This window comes from Belonocnema kinseyi, chromosome 6 (genome assembly GCF_010883055.1).
Source record: "Belonocnema kinseyi isolate 2016_QV_RU_SX_M_011 chromosome 6, B_treatae_v1, whole genome shotgun sequence".
In the NCBI taxonomy this organism is placed as follows: Eukaryota; Metazoa; Arthropoda; class Insecta; order Hymenoptera; family Cynipidae; genus Belonocnema; species Belonocnema kinseyi.
This window is the reverse complement of record NC_046662.1, coordinates 20,830,546-20,840,584: the sequence shown is the minus strand read 5'-3', so window position 1 is coordinate 20,840,584 and position 10,039 is coordinate 20,830,546. Positions and strand designations below refer to the sequence as shown.

The following is a 10,039-nucleotide window of genomic DNA, read 5'->3' as shown; positions in this document are numbered from 1 at the left end:
CGTCACAAATCAGCACTACTTTTTTAATTCAATTAAAATAAATCCATTTCTAGTTTCTGGGATATTATAATCTATATATTTCTAAATAAATAAAATTTCGTTATTGACAACCCCTTGACGAATAAAATTTCATTCTCATTAAACTAAAAGCTCCTTTAAGTTAAGATTTGAATCCGGATGTACTTATATGGTAGATAAAATTATCGTTTTCTAAGAATGCCTGTGATATGTTGTCTTCAGTCCTGGCTATACCGATAAATATTAAAAATACGACTGAAAATTAAATTTAAAAAAGCACAATAAACAATGATCTGATTGTAACACAATTCTAGTAACTTTGCATTTACAAATTGAACATCAAAGTGTTTTATGATGCTGGGTTTATATTTTTTTATATCGAATAATATTGTAAAAATGGGCCTTAAAATCACTTTTAGAAAATGAAGATTAAAGATTCAGGGAAAGCCGAGGGGAAAGCTTTTGTTTAACAATCCAAGCAAATTACAAAACAAAATTTAACAATTTTTATTTTTAACAGCTGATAAAAATGATATAATTTCCGAGTAAATTTCAGATTGAACACTTTTGAAATCTTAAACCGTTTTAATTAAAGGCATTTAAAATTGAGTCTGTTCTTATATTTTTTAATGTGGAAAATTGTACTAAAAACGAAAATTAAATGAAAAATTTTAATTATCTAACTAAACATTGTATACAAGAATGCTATTACATTAATTTGCTTATCTCTCGGGGACGAAACATGCACTGAAGAAAGTATACTGACAGCAAGTATTCTTTAGATAGCTGTCGCCGGAAACTCGTACTCCCTATCAGCTTTCTGCGAACGCTAAATTATGTTATAATGCTTCAGAGCAAGGCTGCATGAGGTAGCTGTGGCTAGTATTAATATTGGCGTTCGAGCGAGCTTTTAGATATGTGTTACGCTTATCGCAGTGGATATTCTTTCGTAAAAGGTAGAATGTTAAATATATTACCTGTATAGGCGTAGAAACGATTATAGACGCGAAAACAGGATACTCAAACAATTAGTTAAGTAACGTAAAGATACAATTTGAGCAGAAGAAGAGATGAAAATACAAAACGACTTTGAAGGAAGCAAGAAACTACTTTATAAAAAATTGAAAGGAAACAAAAGTACAGAATTTGTCAACATGAGAAATAGTAGGCGGGTAATGGTATATGATGCAGACGGAATACTAGAGGCTTTCAGAGACTATTTTAGGAGACAATTCGGAGATGAAGCTATAGGACACCACAACTGCGATGTTGAACACGATGCGATAGAAAACTCAAGTGAGAAAGTATGTGTCACTGAGGTTAGGGATATAATTAAGAACTTGAAAAATGGTAAGCCTGCCGGGGTAGTCGGTATTAACGCAGAAATGCTTAAACACGGTGGCGAGTGCATACCACATAGACTGTGCGAATTGATAAATTTATGTTTCGAGATGGGAGACGTCCCAGACGATTGGAAAAAAGCTATTATCGTACCAATATACAAGAGAAAGGGAGATAAAAGCGACTGCAATAATTACAGAGGGATTAGCTTTTTGAGCACCGTAAGTAAAATATATTCAAAAATACTTATTCGTAGGGTAACGAAAATAACAGAAGCAAAGATTTAAGAAGTCCAAAGTGGGTTTATGCCAGGAAGGTCATGTACGGATCAAATATTTAGCTTAAGGCAAATAACAGAAAATGGTTTGAGAGTAGGAAAAAAAGTTTTCTGTGCATTTGTTGACCTAGAAACAGCTTTTGCTAAGGTAGATAGAAGTGAACTTTGGGAAGTCCTGAAAGAGTATGGAGTCAATGGATGTCTCCAACAAGCTAGAAAAACAATATATACAGGTAGCAAAGCGAGTGTAAGAGTGAATAGGAAACTGAGTGACTGTTTCAATATTATTCAAGGAGTTAGACAAGGATGCGTTATGTCTTCATGATTATTTATACTATTTATGGACAAGTGTTTAAGGATGGCTCTCTTCGACGAAGAGGGTATGGATATCGAAACAGTAAGGGTACGTGGGTTAGCGTTCGCAGATGATAAGGTTGTATGGCAGAGTCTATCGAAGACATGAAGAGCAAGCATGAAGAGCATGGACCTCAAAATTAACGCAAATAATACAAAAACTATGGCGTTCGAAGGAAAGAGTGAGAAAACACTATGCAATATTTTATTAAATGATGAGAGAATTGAACAAGTTGATAAGTTCGTATACCTTGGTAGCTTATTTACTAGGGACGGGAAGATAGATGAGGAATTAGATAGACGCATAAACGAAGGTAAGAAGGTTATTGGTAGAGCAGGTCCCCTTATCAGAAGTAAAAATATATCAAATAAAGCTAAAATGGCAATACATAATTCTACATTTGTACCGACTGTACTATACGGTAGCGAGACATGACCCCCATGAAGTTGGCCCCCCGAAGTTCACATTTTTTAAATTTTCTTCTTGCATAGGTTTGTACGTCGTTTGCACTGTTTGTACATCCAATATTTTCATTTGTACCCCCCTGGTTACGAAATTAAGGGCGAAATTAATTTTGGGGGGCTAACTTCACGCATCCCCCCGAAATTCAAATTTCTCAAATTTTCTTTTTGCATACGTTTGTACACCGTTTGTACTGTTTGTACATTTAATATTTTCGTTTGTACCCTCGTGGTTGCCCGGCTAGGGGGAAATAAAAATTTCGTGCCATCCCCCCGAAATGCAAATTTCTTAAATTTTCTTTTTGCATGCGATTGCACATCGTTTGCACTCTTTGTACATTCAATATTTTCGTTTGTACCCTCGTTGTTGCCCGGCTAGGGGAAAATCAAAATTTCGGGCCATCCCCCCGAAATTCAAATTTCTCAAATTTTCTTTTTGCATACGTTTGTACGTCGTTTTTAATGTCTGCACATTCAATATTTTTGTTTGCACCCCCTTAATTGCCCGGCTAGTACGATCAAAATTTCGTGCCATCGCCCCCAAATTCAAATTTTTCCAATTTTCTTTTTGCATACGTTTGTACGTCGTTTGTTCTATGTGCGCCTTCAAAATTTTCGTGTAGACTCTCGTGGTTGCCCGGCTAGTTAAATATAAAAACTTCGTGCCATCCGCCTGAAATTCAAATTTCTTATTTTTTTTTGCATACGTTTGTACGCTTTTATACTGTTTGTACACCCAATATTTTCATGTGTACCCACCTGGTTACGCAATTAATTTCGAGGGGCTAACTTCACGTGTCCCCTCGAAATTCAAATTTCTCAAATTTTCTTTTTGCATACGTTTGTACGTCGTTTGAACTGTTTGAACATTTAATATTTTCCTTTTTACCCTTTGTGGTTGCCCGGCTAGGGGGAAATAAAAATTTCGTGCTATCCCCCTGAAGCAAATTTCTTAAATTTTCTTTTTGCATACGATTGCACGTCGTTTGCTCTGTTTACACATTCAATATTTTCATTTGTACCCTCGTGGTTGCCCGGCTAGGGGAACATCAATATTTCGGGCAATCCCCCCGAAATTCAAATTTCTCAAATTTTCTTTTGCATACGTTTGTACGTCGTTTTTACTGTTTGCACATTCAATATTTCTGTTTGCACCCCCTTAGTTGCCCGGCTAGTACGATCAAAATTTCGTGCCATCGCCCCCAAATTCAAATTTTTCCAATTTTCTTTTTGCATACGTTTGTACGTCTTTTGTTCTATTTGTGCCTTCAAAATTTTCGTTTTGACTCTCGTGGTTGCCCGGCTAGTTAAATATAAAAACTTCGTGCCATCCGCCTGAAATTCAAATTTCTTATTTTTTTTGCATACGTTTGTACGCTTTTATACTGTTTGTACACCCAATATTTTCATTTGTACCCACCTGGTTACGCAATTAATTTCGAGGGGCTAACTTCACGTGTCCCCTCGAAATTCAAATTTCTCAAATTTTCTTTTTGCATACGTTTGTACGTTGTTTGTACTGTTTGTAAATTCAATATTTTCGTTTGTACCCTCGTGGTTGCCCGGCTAGGGGGAAATAAAAATTTCGTGCCATCCCCCCAAAATGCAAATTTCTTAAATTTTCTTTTTGCATACGATTGCACGTCGTTTGCACTGTTTGTACATTCAATATTTTCGTTTGTACTCGTGGTTGCCCGGCTAGGGGAAAATCAAAATTTTGGGCCATCCCCCGAAATTCAAATTTCTCAAATTTTCTTTTTGCATACGTTTGTACGTCGTTTGAACTGTTTGTACATTTAATATTTTTGCTTGTACCCTCGTAGTTTCGAATTTTAAATTGCGCGCCAAGTGCAGCAAACAAGTGCCTGGATCTAACGCAAGCGCACCAGCAAAAGGCACCCATATTGGAATCACTAAATTATATTGCATGCACAGAAGAAGAGACTTTAAGGGAATTTGGTACTTCGTTGTGTGGTCAATCGGGTATAGTTCCCCCGGCTTTTTTTCCAGAAAAATGAAAATTTTTATAAACTGAATTCGGAAATGCTATAAATTATCATAACGGACGTGCCCGGACATAGTTAATATGTTTATTTGTAAGTCGAAAGTTTTCGGCCAAAAATATTGTGTAGTTTGGAAGTAACGCTCGGGACATTTATAACACACATAACCTCGAAGTATACACACACGTTTTTAGCAAAATCAAAATTTTTTTGGAATTAACCCACAAAAAAGTGTCCAGGGACGTCCGTTAGCGATAATTTTCTAAGTATCACAAGTAAGAAATCTCAATACATGAAAAATCTCTCTTTAAACTCAGATTCTCTACTAAATCTTCGTAAACTTGTAATAGCATCAATACAATAAAATTAAAACATACAAATTTTTCATTTGCACATACGTGGACAACCTAAAAGTACAAACGAAAATATTAGATGTATAAATACAGAAAACGACATACAAACATTGAACAAAATTCAAATTCGGAGAGATGGCAAGCAATTTTGATTTTCCCCTATGGGTGCGTTTCAGCCGACCACCCGGGTGTGAATTGGTGGGTGAAGTAAAGAAGTGGACGGAGTTTACCAGGGTGAAGTGGAAGGCGAATGGTAGAATGAACGGTTTCGAGTGTGCATCGGGTGTATGTTTGGTGAAAGATAATTGAGGTTACGTTACACAATTGCTACTTCAGTAACGAGGTCATTGTTATTACAAACAGTGATGTGTTCAATTATAGTGGAAAGTGATAAAGATACTAAACTTTAGATGCTGAAGATACTAAACTTGCGATTCCCGCCACTTCTGCCCGCCAATTCCACTGTTCACTCACTTGCACCTACCTAGTTTCAGTGGGTGAAATAGTCACCCGAGTGATCATTGAACGGTTACCCCGAGTGAAGTCCAACACTCACCTAACGTCGTGGAACGGCTCTGAGTGCACCCGGGTGTTCCACAGGAACGCACACTAGTCTGGCAATCACAAAGGTACAAACGAAAATATTAAATGTACAAACAGTACAAACTACGTACAAACGTATGCAAAAAGAAAATTTGAGAAATTTGAATTTCGGGGGGATGGCCCGAAATTTTGATTTCCCCTAGCCGGACAGCTACGAGAGTAGAAAAGAAAATATTGAATGTACAAGCAGTACAAAAGACGTGCAAATGTATGCAAAAGGAAAATTTGAGAAATTGGAATTTCGGGGGGATGGCCCGAAATTTTGATTTCCCCTAGCCGGACAGCCACGAGGGTTCAAAAGAAAATATTGAATGTACAAGCAGTACAAAAGGCATGCAAACTTATGCAAAAAGAAAATTTGAGAAATTTGAATTTCGGTAAGATGGCCCGAAATTTCGATTTTCCTCTAGCCGGGCAACCACGAGGGTACAAACGAAAATATTAAATGTACAGACAGTAAAGATGACGTACAAACGTATGCAAAAAGAAAATTGGACAAATTTGGATTTCGGGGGGATGGCACGAAATTTTGATTTTCCCCCAGCCGGGCAACCATGAGAGTACAAACGAAAATATTGAATGTACAAACAGTACAAACGACGTACAAACGTATGTGAAAAGAAAATGTGAGAATTTTGAATTTCGGGAGGATGCGTGAAGTTAGCCCACCGAAATTAATTTCGCCCCTAATTTCGTAACCAGGGGGGTGCAAACGAAAATATTGGGTGTTCAAACAGTACAAACGACGTACAAACGTTTGCAAAAAGAAAATTTAAAAAATGTTAACTTGGGGGGGGGGGGGCAACTTCATGGGGGTCGAGACATGGACTTATCAAGAAAAAGATAAGAGTAAAATGAACGCAATTGACATGAGATTCATGCGCATAATATGCGGGAAAACTCCGATGGACAAAGTAAGTAACGAGATAGTTCTAAAATAATGTGGTGCAGAAGGGACGCTAGTAGGCACATGGGAAAGAAATCGGTTAAGATGGTTCGGGCATGTTCAGAGAATGCTAAATGAACGACTAACGAAACAAGTGTATTAAGATAAAGTAAATGGCAGCGTGCCCATAGGTAGAGCGCGGAAAGAATGGTTAGAATGTGTAGAGAAATGTTAGAGAAATAAGAAGTCACAGAAAGACGAGAGCCTGCATGAAAAAATGCATGGACATAAAAGAAGCTAGGGAATTATGCCAGGACAGGAAAGTATGGAGGCAAATAGTTAATAAAAAGAGTGTCAGTAGAGTGAATGACGCCTGAAACAAAATACCTTGGCCACTAATGGACCCAAGTGGGGAACCTTACATAACGACTTCGTGAGGTTCTTCGCTTAGGGTGATTGCTAGAGAGATTGATCAGCAACCTGGGTCGGAGCAGTGTTGCGGAACGAACGTGATATTTACATAAATAACACGAGAATTCTGGATCAATCTGAAAATTCTCTATCCCTTCCACACCCTACTCCTTTCCCCTACCGAGTGAGTCACGTCTTCCCCGAAAGGGAAATGGCTTAATGGTGTAATAAAAATAATAATTAAGGTTGCAATCTGTTTTAATATCCTGAGAATTGTATTAATTAACAATATTAAGATTCGTTTAAAATGATTTTAAATTAGAATTATTTATAATGTACAAAATATAACGAGAGATAATAAAAATACGATAAACAGAGTTTTTATTGGCAGTAAGGAATAAATAATCATTAAATGTCATAATTATATTAAATTTTGCTAAAGAAAGGAATAAGTAAGAATATTTATAAATAAATAAAAATATTTTAAAAAGTACGGATAGTGAGAATCGAACGCACAACCTTGCGGTTATCAGTCAATCGCTCTACCAGGGAGCTGCCGACCCTTAACATTATTTTTACACAAGCTCTATGACCATCTGTTCGCAATTTTCAAAATGGGTTTTTCTCAAAAAATGTTAAAAATTGCGTTTTCTTAATTTTTCTCAGAAAACTTCTGGCGTGTACCTTTCATTACGAACAGTATCAATTCAAACAAAAAAAGCATACCTAAAGGTCCCCTTGCTGTGTTTAATTGCATACAAATTATTGGTGAGATTGCAGGATAGACGCCTCACCTTTGTTGTGGCTGGAAAAAAATGTTGTTTGGCAAAAAACTATTAGACTCTTTAATTGAACGATAAATGAAGCGATTCGACGAGGCTAAAGTTTAAAGTTATTGTTACTTTTGTTACTAAGATCTGTTAAATATGGGTCTGCCACATAGTGTAAGAATTATCACAAACAATAATTAGCAATTAGTAATAATTATTTACATAAACGTTATGCCTTATTCTTTAAAAATTTAATAAGAACTATTTATAGATTTATGATTTAAATAGTCAATTAATGACACAAGAATAATCGATATCGATTAATCATTTAAATATATTAGATCTGTTTCACTAAAATACTGAGATATTTTTCATCTATATCTATTGCATATGTAGGATCAGTATGCCGGATACCCACGGCCCACAGTCCGCATCTAACGCCAGCTAACTACTACTATCGGCGAGAAAACTATAGGCATCTGCCTTTGAAGCTTAACAACTCAGTCACACAAAATGCTAGCGCAACAAAAAACTGTTATATAAAAGCTGAAAGTGTTCTACGTAAATGAGCTTGAAGACGTTTATGTAAAAAAATTGTTGTGCTTAACAGACTGAAAAATGTAAAAAAAAGTAAGGATTTTCGGGTACATTTAAGAACAGTCAAGTTTAGAGCATTATTTCTTATACAAGGGGCGATGGGAAAAATTTGAAAAAATTCATGAGTATGAGGAAAACTGTTGTGCTTTCTGTCACTTGTTTTCCATAAAAAAATGTCTAAAAATATCGCGATTTTCACAAAAAAGAAGACTAACACATCCTTCCGGGTGATTGAAAATAAATACAGAGCCTATCCATTACAGTTTGCAGTTTGAATCGCTTTAATATCTGTATTAGAACTGAAGATAATATAGTTGCACATTTTTGTACTTTTAAGCAACAATTTGTTTTTTTTTTAATTTCTCAACTGCAACTGGTTCACAACAGTTTTCCTCATACTCATGAATTTTTTCAAATTTTTCCCATCGCCCCTTGTATAAGAAATAATGCTCTAAACTTGACTGTTCTTAAAGAGACCCGAAAATCCTTACTTTTTTTTTACATTTTTCACTCTGCTAAGCACAAAAATTTTTTTACATAAACGTCTTCAAGCTCATTTACGTAGAACACTTTCAGCTTTTATATGACTGTTTTTTGTTGCGCTAGCATTTTGTGTGACTGAGTTGTTAAGCTTCAAAGGCAGATGCCTATAGTTTTCTCGCCGATAGTTGACAACAAGATGACAACAAGAAGCACATACTTCCTACAAATTGTAAACGATTACAGATAGTTCAACTAACTCCAATTTAAATCACTTCATTATCTTTATTAGAACTGAATCTAGTGCGCTCGCATATTTATTCACAAAGAACAAACAATTATTAATATTTGGCAAATATTTCGACGGCAATCTGTTCAGAAATGTTTAATGCACCACCATGAATTTTTTCAGATTTTTCCTATTATTTTTTCAATAAAAAACTATGCTTCAAAGTTCACTGTTTTTAAAAGCTATCAAATTTCCTCACCTTTCATCATATTTTCAGATCTGTAAGCTAGAAATAATTTTTTGGAATATTACTTTTCGGCTCATTAACGTACAGCATTTGCACCTTTAAAATGATACCTCTTTCATTAACCTACCATTTTTTCTTTACATACTTATTCAACGTCAAAGCCAGAGAACTCGAATTTTCTCGCCGATAGTAGCTGCACCTATCCAAGATGGTTCGGCTCAAAATACTACTAGGATGCAGGGCACAACCATCCAGCATGCCAAGGCTAATACCGTGGGCTGACAACGTAAATGGGAGCGTGATACGGATAATGCCAATTTTCACATGAGATGTTCGTCTGATGATGAGGAACGTAAAAATGGGTGCCTGGCAGGTGTGAGTGGATGCGTTCACCTGTGGCGACCTGTCAAAGGTGCGAATTTTTAGCAGTTAACTTACGTGACTCGGATAAGGTTGAAAATTGGTATACATGTAGGGTCTGAAATTAGAAATAGCACCTGCGCATTGCCAGGCACTTACCTGGATGCAAAAGTGTTGCCAGGCGGCTTCGAAGTCGCCGGAAATTCAGGTGAAATTTCTGAAATTGATTTTACAGGAAAAAGTTTGAAACAAAAGTTGGTCCACTCCCGGAGATGCATATTTTCATTGGTATATAATTTTTTGATAAAATTGATATATTTGGAGAAAACATCGATTAAAGAAATACCATGACCATAAAAAGCCCTTTTTATTGACAACAAGTTATTTTTTCGAAAATTATTAAGAGACAAAAGGAACTCTAATACAGGTATACTCCAAGATGAATAAGAAGTATTTGTTCAAAATGTTAATATTTACCAAGTTATTCGCATTTTTCCTTCTTTTTCTCATTTTTTCAATCACCTGCTGTATCTTTAGCAATTTAAGAGAAGGTGTGCTCAAAATTAGTACACGAATAAAGTAAGTCTTGTGCAATGAATTGGCGTCAGCCACTTTCAATTAAAACAATAACTTATTCTGCTATAAATA

General features: G+C 35.9%; 1 protein-coding gene across 1 annotated transcript in view; it reads right to left on the bottom strand.

Annotated features, from left to right (window-relative positions):
- Window positions 1–744, bottom strand: part of LOC117175054 — a 12,369-nt gene extending 11,625 nt beyond the window's left edge. Inside the window, exon 1 of the mRNA XM_033364590.1 lies at window positions 731–744. The gene's annotated coding sequence lies outside the window, so the exon portion shown is untranslated. The remainder of the gene's footprint in view (window positions 1–730) is intronic.
- Between the last annotated feature and the right edge of the window lie 9,295 nt (window positions 745–10,039).